Consider the following 17,413-nt stretch of genomic DNA (forward strand, 5'->3'; position numbering starts at 1 on the left):
TTGGAATTAAAAGATTGGCAAAGATTTGTTTTCCATGTTTATTTTGGAATTTATTAGAGTCCTATTTTATAATACTTCTATTAGGACTTAGATTTATTTCCATGTATTTTATTCTAGTTAGGTATCTTTTGTACTTATCTATAATAGAAGTAGAAATCAACTAGGATTCTATTACCTAGTTAAATAGATTTCTTAGGGTTCAAGTTAGGTCTTAGGGCTTATTTTCGTGGCTATATAAGCCTCCTAGACAGACAAGAACTGTGCGCATTATTTGGAAGAAAAACCACTTCATAGCGTTGAAGGTTTGCTAAGGCGTTCTGCGGAGCAGGACTGTGCCATCGTTGCACTGTGTCATCGTTGTGTGTGCCAATATATACAGATCTGCTGTATAGATATCAAGGGAGATCAGCCGCGTTTCTGAAGGGAGTTCGAGGCACACGGTGTGGAGCTGCTGATTGGAAGAGACACGGAGTTCAAGTTGTGTACAAGAACGACATATTACATAAAGAGGGAGTCTTTAGTGTTTTTAATAAGTCCTATTAATGTACACTGTAAATCTGAACTAGTGAAATCGTTTTTGCAGGTCCACGTGGATGTAGGGCACATTTGTGTCTGAACCACATTAAATTCTTGTGTTTGTTTACTCGCTTTTAGTAGTTTATAACTGTGTTAACACAAGAATTGTAGTTGTAACTGCATACTGTTCCCACAACAACTGTTACAACTTCGTTTAACAGATTTTCATAGGCATTCAAAATCAACAATTGGTATCAGAGCCGGTCACTAGATATACTTAGTGTCTGATTTTGGGAATTTGATTTATTTGCTTTACTTGTTGTAGGATGAGTATTCACAAGGAAAGCAGTTCAACTACACGACCCCCGTTGCTAGATGGAACGAACTATACGTATTGGAAAACCAAGATGAAGATGTTCATCAAATCAATGGATGAAGATTCTTGGCGTACAGTTCTAACAGGGTGGACGAGACCAGTGGCCAAAACCAGAGAAGGTGTTGAGTATGAAAAACATGAAGAAAACTGGAGCAAGAAAGAACAGACAGTGGCAAATACCAATTCAAAGGCTTTAAATGCTATATTTAATGCGGTTGACACCAACCAATTTAAATTGATATCTGGTTATGAATGTGCCAAATGGGCATGGGATATTCTTCAAACTGCGTATGAAGGAACAACCTCAGTAAGACTGTCAAAACTCCAGATGCTTGCCACTTGCTTCGAAGATCTTAGAATGAAAGAAGATGAGATTGTAGCTGACTTCAATTCGAAGTTGTGCGACATTGCTAATGAAGCTCATGGCCTTGGAGAAACAAATTCTGAAGAGAAACTTGTGCGCAAAGTTCTAAGATATCTTCCAGATCGATTTGCATACAAGATAACTGCAATTGAAGAGGCTAATAATGTTGATGAACTCCATCTTGACGAGCTCATAGGAAACTTGCAAAAATTTGAGAATAAGCTGAGTATGAGTAGAGTGGACAAAGAAAGAAATTTAGCTCTGCAGTCAACCGATGTTCCAACTTCTGTTGTTCCGACTACTATTGTTTCCACTCCTGATGTACCAACAGTGTCTGCTGTTGAAGCAGAACTTATCAAATTAATGGCACGTATTGCTGAAAATTTTGATAAGATGGTCAAAGTAAATGAGAATCCCTCAAAGGCTGACACACGCCTCAAGAAAAGAAGAATTCAGTGTAAAGAATGTCAAGGATTTGGTCATACTCATTACGAGTGTACCAATAGACTAAAGAAGCGGGGAAAATCTGTTACTACTGCCAAGAGTGATGACATGAAAGACTCCAATGAGGAAGAAGACAAAAAGGATGGAAACCTTTTCTGTGGAACTAGCACGATTATTCAACCAATAGCTGAGGCTACAGTGCCTGTGCAGACATCCATCAGGTATGAACATTCTTTGTCTGATCACCTTGTTAGTCTAAACTCTTCTTTTAATACAGGTGAAACCAGCTCAGATGATGAAGAGGAGATTATTGCAGAAATGATTCAGCAACAACAAGATGAATTGCTCAAAACATGTCTTGCTGTAGATGAAATGAATAAGGCCTTGAAGACACAAGTTGCTGAGCTCGAGAAAGATAAAGAGGTACTTTTGTTCAAATTGAATGCTGCTACAAAAGATGTAGAGAAACTAAAACAACAGTTAAATTTAAAAAAATATCAACCTCCTGCGAGTAAGAAAAAAACATGTGCGTAAGTTTGACAAAAAGGTTTGTTGAATTTTGAATGCCTATGGAAGTTCACTCATCTGTTGAGACAGACTACATGTTACGACATTAGGTGACGTAACAGAATTGTTGTGTTGTCACAGTAATAAATCTACGAAAAGCAGAATAAAGAACACAACAATTTAATGTGGTTCGGATACAAATGTACCCTACATCCACGAGGACTTGCAAAACTAGTTCAGATTTAAGTGTACATTAATAGGACTTAATAAAACACTAAAGACTCCCTCTTTATGTGATACGCCGTTCTTGCACACGACTCGAACTTGTTGATAATCAAAGCAATTCCTCCTCCGCACTCTTGGACTTCCTCCAATGTTGAACTCTCTTCAAACGGCAGATCGACCTCTCCCGAGATCTTTTAAGCACTTCTCCCGAAACGCCGATCTTCTTTATGGCCTGGTAGAAGAAACCTGTTCTGTTACCGCACCTGATGTGCCGACAGGGCTGCAGCACGGGCTGCACCCTTCAAAGCCTTTATGCTGGGATTTTTCTTATTAAAGCTCCATGGGACTCATATGAGGTTAAGGGCCTTATATAGGCACGAAATCCACAACCCTAAACCTAACTTGAGCCCTAAGAAATCGATTAACTAGGTAATAGAATCCTAGTCGATTTCTACTTCTATTCTAGATAAGTACAAAAGATACCTAACTAGAATATAATACATGGAAATAAATCTAAGTCCTAATAAAAATATTACAAGAATAGGACTCTAATTAATTCCAAAATAAACATGGAAAACAAATCTTTGCCAATCTTTCATTTCCACGTATGGCGGATTTCTTCAATCTTCACTAACGGAAATTTGGTGCCAACAATCTCCCCCTTTGGCATAGATTGGTTAGAATCCATGTTTAACAAGAGCTCCCCCTGCAGATGAGATTTACCCCCCCTGCAACAAAGATGTCACTTTCATTCACCCATCTTGATCTTCTATCAGAGTGTCCCATCACGGGGCACGTTACAACGCAGCGGAATTGGGTGAATGCCGTGACAGACTTCCGTCTCAACCTTCCTTGTGAACACACGTCATCCAATAAGCAAATCAAACAAATCAAAACCCAAAATCAGACATTAAGTATATCTAGTGACCCGCTCTGATGCCAATTGTTGAATTTGAATGCCCATCAAAGTCCACTCATCTGTTGAGACAGACTACATGTTACGACATTAGGTGACGTAACAGAATTGTTGTGTTGTCACAGTAATAAATCTACGAAAAGCAGAATAAAAAACACAACAATTTAATGTGGTTCGGATACAAATGTACCCTACATCCACGAGGACTTGCAAAACTAGTTCAGATTTAAGTGTACATTAATAGGACTTAATAAAACACTAAAGACTCCCTCTTTATGTGATACGCCGTTCTTGCACACGACTCGAACTTGTTGATAATCAAAGCAATTCCTCCTCCGCACTCTTGGACTTCCTCCAATGTTGAACTTCCTTCAAACGGCGGATCGACCTCTCCCAAGATCTTTTAAGCACTTCTCCCGAAACGCCGATCTTCTTTATGGCCTGGTAGAAGAAACCTGTTATGTTGCCACACCTGCCGTGCAGACTGGGCTGCAGCACGGGCTGCACCCTTCAAAGCCTTTATGCTGGGATTTATCTTTTTAAAGCTCCATAGTACTCATATGAGGTTGAGGGCCTTATATAGGCACGAAATCTCCACCCTAAACCTAACTTGGGCCCTAAGAAATCGATTTAACTAGGTAATAGAATCCTAGTCGATTTATACTTCTATTCTAGATAAGTACAAAAGATACCTAACTAGAATATAATACATGAAAATAAATCTAAGTCCTAATAAAAATATTACAAGAATAGGACTCTAATTAATTCCAAAATAAACATGGAAAACAAATATTTGCCAATCTTTAATTTCCACGTATGGCGGATTTCTTCAATCTTTACCAACGGAAATTTGGTGCCAACAAGGTTGATCCTAAAAACACTTTTGTGGAGAAAAATGATTGTCCTAACAATTCGCATGTCTTAACAAACCAAAAGTTTTCTTGTAAAACTAATGGAAAAAAGTATGTTCCAACTTGTCACTTCTGCCATAAATTGGGTCACATCAGACCAAAATGTTTCTTAAGATGGAAGTTGATAAATAAGAGTTTTCACAACATTTTACCCAATTCCGCTGCGTTGCAACATGCTCCTAAGATGGGACACTCTGATATAAAACAAAAATGGGTGAAAAAGATGATATTAGTTGTTTTTCCGCTGCAACTACTCTTAATGCTTGTGCTAGTAACTTGTGGTACTGTGATAGTGGTTGTTCTAAGTATATAACAGGTAATCCGAAGCACTTGAAGGACTATCAGAAATGTGCAAGTGGACATGCAACTCTTGGTGATGGAACTATGAAACAGGTAAGAGGTAACAGAACTGTTAATCTTGGTAGAGATCTAGTTGAACAAAAGGTTGTGTCAATAGACTGTGTGTCAACAGATAATCAGTTTGCTGATTCTTTTACAAAACCTTTAGATTCCCCTCGATTTGATTCCTTGCGTAAATCGCTTGGAAATTGCTGTATTCATAAATGAACAATGAAATGATAGTGTAACCATCCTTCTGTTATGTCCGGGTTACACTTGAAAGTTTGATAGGACATACTGAGTTACCACACGTATCTTGTGGTAACATGTTTCAGCCTTTGTTGATCCTTGTTTTACTTTGAAAGGTTTGATTGTTTATTCTTGTTATCTGAATTTGGGTCGATAATTTTTGTGGATTAATTTTTTTGTTCCTGCGAGGACTCTAGATAGAAGAGAGCTGCCACCCTCTATCGGGAGTGATCAATGCCTATAACCTCATTCATCTCAAAGATCATACTTCTATAGGAAGAATTATGCCATTTGCATATGCATTCCCGACTTCTAATTAAAAGCTATGTGAATTCTTAAGAAGGTTGCCCTCCTAATATTTGGTTGAACTACATATCAGGAATCACAAAAAAAAAAGGAGGAGATGTATCTGCCAAATCTACGGATTGATATGCTATTAAAAAAAAAAAAAAAAAAAGGGCAGAATAAAACAAGGGTGTGATTTCTTGGGATGTTGTTCAGGTATTTATTAGTGAAATTCTTCTTGAAGTTCACGATCGAATTGCTGTGCTAATCGCATATGCATTCATAAACTAATTAAAATACCTTATTTATGATTTCTTGAGTATGGTCATGAGGTTATAGGTATATCGTGCATCCAAGAGCTTGTTGATAGCATTTTATCTAGTTTCTTTCAATGTTCTTTAAGTTAATCCTTGAAAAAAATCAACCTATTTGGCTAACTTGGTCTACTTGATTTCCTTCATTTTTCAAACTTGGTTCATGCTTGGGCTGATGTTCTTTAGTTTTTCGAAAATATTTTAAATTCCAGATTTATAAGGATTTTTGAATTAAGGGGATCTAGATATTTTGTATTTTCTGCGGCTTACCTTATTTGCTGACTGCGTGTCTTAACAGACCATTGTTCTAACTAGGACTCTAAGGCTATCTTTGGCACAGACTGATCAGAAAGGGGGAGTAGTAACAACCTCTGCCGTTACAACTTGCGTTGTGATTTCCTGCGCTTTGAATATTTTTGTTTGATATGTTATGCGTTTAAGTTTATATATTGATATTGCAGGAACATTTAGTTGGTTACGACATTTTTATGTCGAACCATTTAGTGTCCTAACAGTCTGTGTTACAGGGGGAGTATATCTCTTCTACAGGTGGAGTAGTTCTATTTTGCAGGGAGAGTTCTTGTTAAACATGGATTCTGACCAATCTATGCCAAAGGGGGAGATTGTTGGCGCCAGATTTCCGAGTATTGAAGATCGAGGAAATCCGCCGAGTTTTGGAATTAAAAGATTGGCAAAGATTTGTTTTCCATGTTTATTTTGGAATTTATTAGAGTCCTATTTTATAATACTTCTATTAGGACTTAGATTTATTTCCATGTATTTTATTCTAGTTAGGTATCTTTTGTACTTATCTAGAATAGAAGTAGAAATCAAAGTAGGATTCTATTACCTAGTTAAATAGATTTCTTAGGGTTCAAGTTAGGTCTTAGGGCTTATTTTCGTGGCTATATAAGCCTCCTAGACAGACAAGAACTGTGCGCATTATTTGGAAGAAAAACCACTTCATAGCGTCGAAGGTTTGCTAAGGCTTTCTGCGGAGCAGGACTGTGCCATCGTTGCACTGTGTCATCGCTGTGTGTGCCAATATATACAGATCTGCTGTATAGATCTCAAGGGAGATCAGCCGCGTTTCTGAAGGGAGTTCGAGGCACGCGGTGTGGAGCTGCTGATTGGAAGAGACACGGAGTTCAAGTTATGTACAAGAACGGCATATTACATAAAAAACGAGTCTTTAGTGTTTTTAATAAGTCCTATTAATGTACACTGTAAATCTGAACTAGTGAAATCGTGTTTGCAGGTCCACGTGGATGTAGGGCACATTTGTGTCTGAACCACATTAAATTCTTGTGTTTGTTTACTCGCTTTTAGTAGTTTATAACTGTGTTAACACAAGAATTGTAATTGTAACTGCATACTGTTCCCACAACAACTGTTACAACTTCGTTTAACAGATTTTCATAGGCATTCAAAATCAACAAACTGAACAAAATAACACGAAAGCAGGTATCCTGCATCATATCCTGCAGATTTTGTTCCTTGAGCTTGATAACATTCTTGATTTTGTTTTTTCTCTCTTTGTAATTGTAAATGAAATTAGAATTATATGTCATATGCCTTTTCTCATGTTGCCTAATCATATTGCCCATAAAATATTTTATATTACAGTTCTGTGTTGGATTGAGATTATTTTCACAAACTTGAGTTGTTTTATGTTCTGTAAATGTTAGAATATTTATATTATAGCATGGAATTAATCTTGACAGCTGATGGTGTTTTAGCATTTTTTCCGTGTTTAGCCATTGTCGGTACCAATTTATATCAATAAATCGCCGTGTATTTGATATGGCCTTATATAACAACACGAAAGTGTTTGTCAGTGTTATTTTTTTTTTTACCAAAATTTTCTCTCATTTGATTAGCTGGTTTTGGAATTCGATAACAGAGTTGAAACGTAACTCCGCCGACCTTGTAAAGTACGGGAAGTGGGTTTGTACACATGAGAGGTTTTGCAGACGGCCAAAGGATGATAATAATATAAAACGAGAGGCGAAAGCTCTTACTAGATGTGGATGCAAAGCTAGCTTACGTGTAGCACATGATCGTTTTTCGAGACATTATACTGTGACAAATTTTGAATAACAACATAATCATGATTTGCAACGGACATTATGTTAGTACTGTGAAGTACTAATTTTCACAAGGACCGACGATTTTCTAAAATAAATATCACTTCATAAAGAGGGCTAAGGTCCATTCATGTATCAATATGTTTTGGTGGATTAAACACCATTGCAATAAAGGGATAGTTGATTCATTTAGCCTTTCTAATTTCGCTCAATTTTGTTAGCTTTCACCCAATTTTATATTGTTATATAGTGTAGTTTTAGTTAATCAACCTTTTACTTTGTCCTAATCACTTTTTCACTTGAAGTAAAATTTAAATTTAGCTTGAGTTTATCCCAATGTCACATTCTTGGCTTTGACTATTAGGCACAGTGTTACTGCAAAATATTAAACTCAAAAAATATTTCTTACATCAACTTATCTATGCTGATTGTTGAGAAATTAAAACAATGATTAATCAGTTTGAGAAATGATCTACGAACATATTGCACCTGTAAATATGCCTCAGATTTCTAGAAATCATCATTAAAATAGCTTTAACCATCACTAATCCGACCGGATTAAATTTTATACAAAATCTTATTGAAGTACTATGGAGGGTGTTGAATTTTGAATGCCTATCAAAGTATATTCATCTGTTGAGACAGACTACATGTTACAACATTAGGTGACGTAACAGAATTGTTGTTTTGTCACAGTAATAAATCTACGAAAAGCAGAATAAAGAACACAACAATTTAATGTGGTTCGGATACAAATGTACCCTACATCCACGAGGACTTGCAAAACTAGTTCAGATTTAAGTGTACATTAGTAGGACTTAATAAAAACACTAAAGACTCCCTCTTTATGTGATATGCCGTTCTTGCACACGACTCGAACTTGTTGATAATCAAAGCAATTCCTCCATCCGCACTCTTGGACTTCCTCCAATGTTGAACTCCCTTCAAACGGCGGATCGACCTCTCCCGAGATCTTTTAAGCACTTCTCCCGAAACGCTGATCTTCTTTATGGCCTGGTAGAAGAAACCTGTTATGTTGCCACACATGCCGTGCAGCACGGGCTGCAGCACGGGCTGCACCCTTCAAAGCCTTTATGCTGGGATTTTTCTTATTAAAGCTCCATCGGACTCATATGAGGTTGAGGGCCTTATATAGGCACGAAATCACCACCCTAAACCTAACTTGGGCCCTAAGAAATCGATTTAACTAGGTAATAGAATCCTAGTTGATTTCTACTTCTATTCTAGATAAGTACAAAAGATACCTAACTAGAATATAATACATGGAAATAAATCTAAGTCCTAATAAAAATATTACAAGAATAGGACTCTAATTAATTCCAAAATAAACATGGAAAACAAATCTTTGCCAATCTTTAATTTCCACGTATGGCGGATTTCTTCAATCTTCACTTACGGAAATTTGGTGCCAACAATCTCCCCCTTTGGCATAGATTGGTTAGAATCCATGTTTAACAAGAACTCCCCCTGCAGATGAGATTTACTCCCCCTGCAATAAAGATATCACTTTTCTTCACCCGTCTTGGTCTTCTATCAGAGTGTCCCATCACGGGGCACGTTACAACTAGGGGTGGTAAACGAGCCGAGCCGGCTCGTGAGCTCGACGAACCGGCTCGTAAAAAGCTCGAACTCGGACTCGAGGTTTTCGAGCTCGAGCTCGAGCTCGCGTACTATGGAGGGTGTTGAATTTTGAATGCCTATCAAAGTCTACTCATCTGTTGAGACAGACTACATGTTACGACATTAGGTGACGTAACAGAATTGTTGTGTTGTCACAGTAATAAATCTACGAAAAGCAGAATAAAGAACACAACAATTTAATGTGGTTCGGATACAAATGTACCCTACATCCACGAGGACTTGCAAAACTAGTTCAGATTTAAGTGTACATTAGTAGGACTTAATAAAAACACTAAAGACTCCCTCTTTATGTGATATGCCGTTCTTGCACACGACTCGAACTTGTTGATAATCAAAGCAATTCCTCCATCCGCACTCTTGGACTTCCTCCAATGTTGAACTCCCTTCAAACGGCGGATCGACCTCTCCCGAGATCTTTTAAGCACTTCTCCCGAAACGCTGATCTTCTTTATGGCCTGGTAGAAGAAACCTGTTCTGTTGCCACACCTGCCGTGCAGCACGGGCTGCACCCTTCAAAGCCTTTATGCTGGGATTTTTCTTATTAAAGCTCCATCGGACTCATATGAGGTTGAGGGCCTTATATAGGCACGAAATCAACACCCTAAACCTAACTTGGGCCCTAAAAAATCGATTTAACTAGGTAATAGAATCCTAGTTGATTTCTACTTCTATTCTAGATAAGTACAAAAGATACCTAACTAGAATATAATACATGGAAATAAATCTAAGTCCTAATAAAAATATTACAAGAATAGGACTCTAATTAATTCCAAAATAAACATGGAAAACAAATCTTTGCCAATCTTTAATTTCCACGTCTGGCGGATTTATTCAATCTTCACTTACGGAAATTTGGTGCCAACAGAGGGTTTGTCCTGTAAAGCTTGTATTTGTTCGATTGGCAATTCTAGGCTCGTTCGAAGTTGATAACAGACTCTCCAATCGCCATGAATCCTTAAGTCTATGTCTCGGACCTGTTCATCGTTTTCATCGTTTAACCTGCAAAAGGATCGGGAGAGGTGCTCCCGGCGTTAGCACTCTGACGCTCTAGTCAGAACACTTCTTAAATTCAGTTGTATATTCAATAAAAATAAAGAGAGAGGAAGAGCAGTGATTATGTTGTCTCTCGTTTCTATTAACGTCTTTTTGAAGAAGAAGATAGAAACATTACTACCAAATCGACATGCTCACACGTATCAATAATTCGTCAAAGTTAGATATATGCCATATTTATAGAAAGTGTACATATTTCGACCACCAAATCCGATCAAAGCTAAATCAAGTGGCCGGAATACAATTAATTGCTTATTTTGACGAGCTAACATGCTTGCACAAATGGGACAAACAATTCCAGATCTTTATGAAATGCATTTCCAAAGTTCAGATCTTGTCTTATAAACATTTGGAGTTTCTCACAATACAAAATCGAGTGACGATTCAGAGTAATACGAAAGACCATAGCCACATGTTGGCTTGTTGGTCACCTACTCTAACAGAGCCCCCCGATAACATCGACTCCGACTAGTCAGGTATTTTCTATCCTTAAACTTTGTGCTAATTTCGTAGAGGGCAACGAAAATTTTAAGTTTGGGGGTGGAAAAACAGTTTTTGTGCTTATTTACTTTATTTACATGCCTTGGGTTTTTATTTTAGATGTTTTATTTTTTATTTTATTGCTTTCATCATAAAAAAATAAAAATAAATAAATAAATAAAAGTTTGCTTGAGTCGAATGCATCGATGAGTTATGATGATGAGAGATCAATGTTTGATGATGAGATTGCTTGTTTTGTTGTGATAAGGATTAGATGTTTGTTTAGCTTCCGATTCAACGGAACTTAGAAACGAATTATTGCTTGGAATCACACCTTGTACATTGCTTTGGTTGAATGTTTTGTATTTTAAATTTAGAATTAATTTGTGTTAGATCATGCTATGTTCGGTTTTAGAGCCCACCTTAGGAAATTTATGATATGAAGTCTTGGGTAGTGGGTGATTTGGGCCTTCTTTGAACCGTTTGAGCCTTCAAGCCGACTTTTTTTTTTTTTTTTTATCGAAATTATCCTTAGAACCTTGATTTGAGCCGCGGAGAAAAGGTGTTCTTTCTTTTCGCTAATATGTGTAAAGTAAAATAGATGGAGATTCTTGAAAATTTACCCCTTGGAGTTTGGTTGGAAAATTTTATAAGGTCCTTCTTCTTCCTCTTCGAAAAAAAAATAATATTAACAATAATAAATAAATAAAAAGAGAGAGAGAAAGAGACTAGAAGGAAGAAGAAAGGACTAGTCGTTGAATTGTTTTTGAACGCTCGATCCATTGTCTTAAGAGAAAAAGTGGAGACTTTTGAACTCTTAAGAATCGAGTTTATTAAAGTCCTTAGAGGTGAATTCATTGTTTTAAACGCCTATCTTTCAAATTTTGTCGTAATCACCTCAATTCAAAGAAGCATAGCCACATATACCCATATTTCCTAGCTCAAACCAAAGAGCCTAACAATTGAAAGCCAAAAAGCCCCAATGATCCCAAAGAGCTTAATATTCAGTATTAGTAGAGTAGAAGAATTTGGTGAGTATTTGGAGTCAAACATCAGCATATTTTTTTTCTATCTTTAATTTACAAATATTGGATGCTTGAAGCAACTGCATGATTTGTGGTTTTTGGCAATGATAAGTGACTAAGTGCTTTTGAATTTTGAGCTTGCGAATGCCTAAGAATTGTCATTATAATTACAAGTTCTGAAAACGTGAAGTTGGTCATTAATCTATGTGATGAGATGCAATAGTTGAGTTATTTGTTTACGATTAGTTTTTGCTCGAGGACAAGCAAAAGTTCAAGTTTGGGGTGTGTGTTAAGTGTATATTTTTACACTTAATCATACCTTTTAATTGGATCTTTTGGTGTATTTTATTGATAATTGGTGCTTAAAGTGTTGATTTATTGTGTTTTAGGTACAAATTGAAGAATTGGATAAATAGAGGGTCAAAACAGCAATTTTGGAGAAAATATGGGCGAAAAGTGAAGAAGTCAAAAATCTGAAGAATAAGAGCCCTGGCGGCCGTCCGAGAAATACACTTGGATTTCGGACGGCCGTCCAAATATTTTCATGGGAGAACAAAGTCTCAGGAATTGAGACGACCGTCTTGAATTTGAACTGCAAATCCAGACGGTCGTCCGAGAAGACGTAGAGGCGCAGTAAAAGGAATCCTAATTGTACAAGGAAACTACCTTATTCTCCAAGTTTTTCACCCTATATAAGACCAATTCAAGCACACAATTAGGGACTTTTCCGATAATGCAAGAGTGAGAAGAGCAAGAGAACGGAGAATTGAAGACGAAGACTTGACTAATTTTCATCATAGTTCTTTCTTTACTTTTCTTTTCTACTTTTATGAATTTTCGTATTTTTATTATGTTTTTCGTAGAGAACATGAGTAGCTAAGTTTTAAATCTAGGATTTTGTTGGAACTCTATGCGGTGATTCGAACCTATTTTTCTAATATTACGCAAGTTTAAATTCCATGATTATTTCTTCTATTTGATCTTATTTAGTGCATGAACCTAGCTAATTTATGTTGTTATGTATTGTTGTTAGAATTGAATCGACATATCATTTTAATAATTAGAACGGGGATAGTAGTTCCTTTGAGTAGTTTTCACTAGATGAGTGTGTCAATTGCATATATTATCGTAGACATACAGATACTACTACCACTACCACCACTACTACAACTTCTACTACTAGTAAACAAAAAAAAACAAAAAAAATAAAAAATTGGGTTACTAATTTGTTGCATGGATGAGTTACGCGCTTTAATTTCGAGACAGAAAAAAAATGTACGATTATACCCGGACTTACTAATTTTTTGCACGGATGAGTTAAAAGTCTATGTTTGCAAAAAAAAAAACTCCCAGAGTTGCACATGTGAGAATGGAAGGACAACCTGAACAAAAAGCAAAAACTCCCAGGGCACCCGTCAGGTCCACCTGAATAAAAAAAATATCAATTTTGAAATTTTGAATATGTGAAGGTTCTAAACCGAACCCGAATCGGACCCGATCTGAAATTAAATTTTTTTCCAACGGCTATTTTCTCGGGCCCACCCGAAACCGACTCGAACTCGAACTGGACCCTGACAGTATTCAAAAAAAAATTCAAAGGTCAAGATGATCTGACCGTTTGAGATAGAGGGCTAGGATGCGTCAACCGTTAGGACCTGAGCCGGACCCGACTCGAAATGGACCCGAACCTGGTTTGACAATTTAAAAAAAAAAATTACCTATAAATACCCCCTTCCCCCTCTCAATTTTCTCACAAAATCACTCACATTTCTCTCTACTCTTTCAGTTCTCAATACTCTCGAGTGTTTACAGTTCTCGGTTAATTTTGCAAGTATTCTCGGTTTTTCATTTTTCAAATCCCAAGTGTTTTCAATTTTTGTTTTGTTACTCTCCCAAATTATATATATTTCGTTACTCTAAAAAAATGTCTTCAAATGATAATCATTGAAAGAGAAAATGCGTATTCCCTCCCTAATTGGAGTGGGATTGTTCCGATGATTGGCAACAATCAATTCCCGAAGTCGGAATTCATACTATCGATTATCGTCATCTACTTCTTAGTGATGATAATGATGATGAGCTGACCGAGGTACCTCCTCCTAGCCGATCGACCGAAGTGCCACCTCCAAGGCGATCGAGGGCCCCTACGCCGTCTCAATCATTGCACGGTAGAGGATCTCAAATTCATGATACGAAAGCAAAGTCCGAATTGTTCCGTGTCCATTTTACTAGAGCGGTTATGGAGGACGAGAGCATACGAGCGTTTTGCAATTATTGCAAGGTAATTATTTGTCCTTTTATTTTTAATTATTTATCTATTTTAGTTATCAAGGGTATTAATCCTTATATATATATATATATATATATATATATATATATATATATATATATGTATATATATATATATGTATATATATATATATGTATATATATATATATGTATATATATATATATGTATATATATATATGTATATATATATATATATATATATATATATATATATATATATATGTATATATATATATATATATGTATATATATATATATATATACATATATATATATATATATATATACATATATATATATATATATATATACATATATATATATATATATATATATATGGTGCACCTAAATCCTACGGGTAGAAAAAGGGCGATGGGAACGGGACCTTTCGTAAGCATTTGAGGACCAAACATCCGATGGAATTCGGCCACGACAAAACTCAAACACAAATACGAACAAATTCTTCACATGGAGGTACCGATTCTCAACTTTTAAAATTTTCAAAACAAGTAGAAAGAGAATGATGGGCTAGAGTTATTGCAATAGGATCACTTTCATTTAGTTGGGCTATTAATGATTGTCTTATAGAGATCATTTTAAAAATATATCATATTTTGAATTTATATGTGCAATGTGGTTTACGAATCTTAGCAACAGATATTACTGAAATTAGATTATGTGAACAATACATATGGCGACACAAGTCAGCTACCAAATAATGGTGGTAGTTTTGTCACCCACCACGTGCATCCTGTTAAATTTAATAGAGATACTCCCCTTGCTGGAACTCAACATATAGACTTTAAAAACAAACTTTTGAATATAAAGATTATGTCAATTTTTTAACTCGAAAGTTCTGATTTATTGTCTGGTACTTATTATCCTACTGCTCATTTAATTTTTTTTGTCAATTATGCAATATTGCCGGTCTTATTAACGAAGCTATGCAAATTGAAATTTTAGTTCCGTGTCAAAATAAAATTAAGAAAAAATTCTGCAAATATTATATGAATATTCTTGAGCTATATTTGGTTGCTACAATTTTACATCATAGCCTAAGGCTTGACTTGTCACCTGATATGCTACAAATATATTACAAGAATTTGTCCAAGGATATATAATTGTTTGATTTCCCCCAATTTATGACGTACCTACTCTTGCACCAAAAGGCGAAATCTCTCGCCTCCAGGGCCCCCATCCCTTGGCCCGACAAGGATTGATGGAGGAATGTAAATCATGGTAACTCAACGGCCCGTTAAGGTAGCGGACCCGGACCTGGTGCCCATAAGGAACCAATCTCATTGGAGTTGAAATTCCCACACTGCGGCTGCCAGGATTCGATCCTAGGACCTTGCACCAACTTACCACCTCCGGAACCAGTTGAGCTACACCCATGCGGGCTGACGTACCTACTCTTGTTAGCACTTCAAGTGCATTATTAAATAAACTCTATGAAAGCTTAAGTCCTTTAAATTTAGCTGTTATTATTTTTTTTATTTTTTTGATATATGTGAAAAAAAAAATATAAAAACCGGTAGGGGCCATGTCCACTCTGTGTGGAAGTCAAAACGCACTACAACAAAAATCATCTTTGTGGACACAAAAAAATGTCCCAATATATAACATTTTGGGACACTTGCACTTTATGGGGCAAATAAAGTATATGTCGCGTAGTTGTGTGTCGCATTAGCCTTTGGGACATTTATTATATGCCCCTAAAAGTTTCTCTTTTCAAGGCATTCATTTGTGTCCCAATAAATGGTTATTAAGACACAAATATATGTCCTCTTAGGAAACCCATATTTCTGCTAATCAGTTTTTCGAGACAGTTATACATGTCATCATATATATATACTTCATATCCTGCTAATATAATTAAAATATATATAAAATACAAATTCAATTAACAAACACAACATAACAATAATCTCGATTTTCATAACAAAAATTTCAAATATATTCAACTTAGTAAAATCATAGTACTACAAAGGATCTTCCAAACCAACCAACATTATGGAATCATAGTCCTATAATGTAAAATTTGAATATCTTAATTAACTAAACTTTTAATCTCTAGCAGCTCTAAACTTCAACAATATGATTCAACTCCCATCATATTCTAGATGGCTTGCATCTACAATAAAATTCATCATTCAAAGCAACTGCATAAGCAACATGTAGGAAAGAAAAAAAACATTACGAAGCAATAAAAAAGTAAGTTACAAATAACAGTGCCTTCATTAATGAGTAAACATATAAAAATACAAAATAACATACCATCTTCCATTTATATGAATATAATCATTGGGGAAATCCCTTCTCTTTTTTCTACCTAGCATAAAAAAATTATATTTTTATACCTCATAAAAAAATTAAAAAGTTACAGAAGATGAGGAAAAAAAAAATAATACATACCAGTAAAACGGCCCAAATAATCTGTATTCCAAGAGCCTTCCAATTATTTGAAAATAATACCAAGAATCTCAACTTAATCAACACCTTCTGCAAAAATAAACAAGATAGCGGATGAACATAATACAAATGTAAACTCTAACCTCTTGCCATGTTTCTAGACTAAATCAAAATCTTTAAAACATAGGTCTACAAGACATGAATAGTTCAACACACAATTAAGCAACAGTAAAATATACGGAACATCTCTTGATGCCACAAGTACAAAACAAAGAATATGAAAGATAATGTTATAAGGAACTATAATTGAGAACAAATAATACCCGAATAGTCTTCACTATAGGTTTGTTAAAAATCAGCCTTCCCCTTTAGCGACCAATTTTTTTTAAACAATTATCAACGAAGAAAACAGGTAAGAAAAGAATAAAGTTGAGTATTACATTAGCTGTTGCTTAAGATAAGTCTCAGTAATAAGATCACTTCGTTAAATAAATTATAGCCATACCCAGATGTAATAAAGAGATTATGCAATCTGATGCAAACTAGCCAGAGCACATGAGATATCTCCTCCGGGACCTAAATAACCAAACATATACTACAATTAGTTTAAATAGTTTTATTCCATTAAAATAACAATTGATGCTAAATAAAACAAAATACCAATTAAATAAGAGTAATTAACAAACATGAAATTTGTTTATGGTTACTATCCAATAACATTGTGTTGAAAAATATATTGGAAAGAAAAACACAGTAAATGCATTTCTCAAGGACTCCAACATCAAAATCTCATATTCAATCTTAAACTTAGTTACACAGACCCCATCAATTGTTTTTTAGCAGTACAAACTAATTTTCTCACAATTTTTTTTTAACTTGATGTAGTATTCTTAACAATAAAAATCATATTTGGAATAGCAAAATTTAATCAGTTATATAACCAATTACATTACCAAA

The 17,413-nt window shown here is 35.5% G+C and overlaps 1 long non-coding RNA gene across 1 annotated transcript; it reads right to left on the reverse strand.

Annotated features, from left to right (window-relative positions):
• Nucleotides 1-16,312: 16,312 nt before the first annotated feature.
• On the reverse strand, nucleotides 16,313-17,305 carry LOC148771474 (uncharacterized). Its single transcript, XR_016030466.1, has 4 exons — nucleotides 16,962-17,305; nucleotides 16,780-16,822; nucleotides 16,460-16,546; nucleotides 16,313-16,376 (listed from the first exon to the last, which is right to left on the reverse strand). It is a non-coding gene; the product is annotated as an uncharacterized LOC148771474 (long non-coding RNA).
• Nucleotides 17,306-17,413: the final 108 nt, after the last annotated feature.

This window comes from Erythranthe guttata, chromosome 3 (assembly GCF_056151865.1).
Source record: "Erythranthe guttata isolate IM_541 chromosome 3, IM_541, whole genome shotgun sequence".
Classification (NCBI taxonomy): Eukaryota; Viridiplantae; Streptophyta; class Magnoliopsida; order Lamiales; family Phrymaceae; genus Erythranthe; species Erythranthe guttata.